Consider the following 1213-nt stretch of genomic DNA (forward strand, 5'->3'; position numbering starts at 1 on the left):
GACAAAAAAGGAACAAAAAATCCTCGCCTAGCCAACCTCTCTCCCTCCCACCCACCCACTAATTCGGCCTTGAGAATTCGGATCGATAACGCGCATTCACACGGCACTGTGTGATTCATCTCGGATGCCAATGGTGCATTTCAAATGGCATAAAATGCGCATAGCATCAGATCAGTAGACGCACATCATCAGGATGACCTAGATTATTCCAGATCGATACCACCCGTGGCTGACTCATGCCAATCTTTTAAAATGTTTGCTTTGGCTGCTCGCAAAACTTCAACAACAACAACAGAACTCTTTCCATTTCTTCATGACTTTTAGAACACAATCATAACACAGAAAAAAGTAATGTACTGCTGACGAGAAAATTTAAACTTCGACCGCCAGTCTATAAATAACTATGACAACTGCCTGAAGAAACCGACTATCTCTGATTCCAATACAAAGCAATGACGATGTGTCTCCAAAAGACCAAAAAACCAAACCCCATAGCACTAACAAAAAGTACACGCACCGGCAAAAAACACATTTGATAATCAGCGGTCCTAAAAAAGGCAACAGAAACAATACAACACCTGTACCTTAAACAAGCCGTCTGGCATTACAAAGCCAATATGAAACAACACAGACAAAAGTGAGGCAAAAGAGTGAACAAATCCATTGTATTTTAGCCTATATAAGACATTTTAGCCTATATAAGACATCTCAACCCCCCCTCCCCCCAAAAAAGTATATAATAAAAAAAATAAAAATTAAGTACATGGACCATAAAAAAAAATAGAATGGGGTCAGACCAGGCCTTATTACCAAAAAAAAAAAAATCTAAAAAACTAAACGAAGCAATACCCCCCCCCCCCCAACCATTTCTAATAAAATATACCAACTATTTTAGGGTACGAAGACAATTTGATTACAAGAAGAGCAGCATTTAGAGAAACATTTTAACAATTAGCCATTGCTGACACCCCTGATCCCCTATTATCAAAGGGAAAGAAATAACGCAACGCAACCACAGAATATAAGAAAATGTGTACTTGGTTCAGAATTTCAAACGGCTTTTCAAAATCAAAAGAGACAGCAAATAAAGACCAATAACAATGCTTGAAAACTGCGAGATACACCTTTTTTTCTGACAAGAGAAATTGTGAAACACAACAATCCCCCATCCCCCAGGTAAGAAAAAAAATAGACAAGACACCCCCCCCCCCCT

General features: G+C 38.9%; 1 protein-coding gene across 13 annotated transcripts in view; it reads right to left on the minus strand.

The window, feature by feature from the left end:
- LOC101850774 (SWI/SNF-related matrix-associated actin-dependent regulator of chromatin subfamily D member 1) overlaps window positions 1-1213 on the minus strand; it is a 36144-nt gene that overhangs the window by 26973 nt on the left and 7958 nt on the right. The window lies entirely within an intron of this gene.

Source organism: Aplysia californica, unplaced genomic scaffold, assembly GCF_000002075.1.
Source record: "Aplysia californica isolate F4 #8 unplaced genomic scaffold, AplCal3.0 scaffold00028, whole genome shotgun sequence".
NCBI lineage: Eukaryota > Metazoa > Mollusca > Gastropoda > Aplysiida > Aplysiidae > Aplysia > Aplysia californica.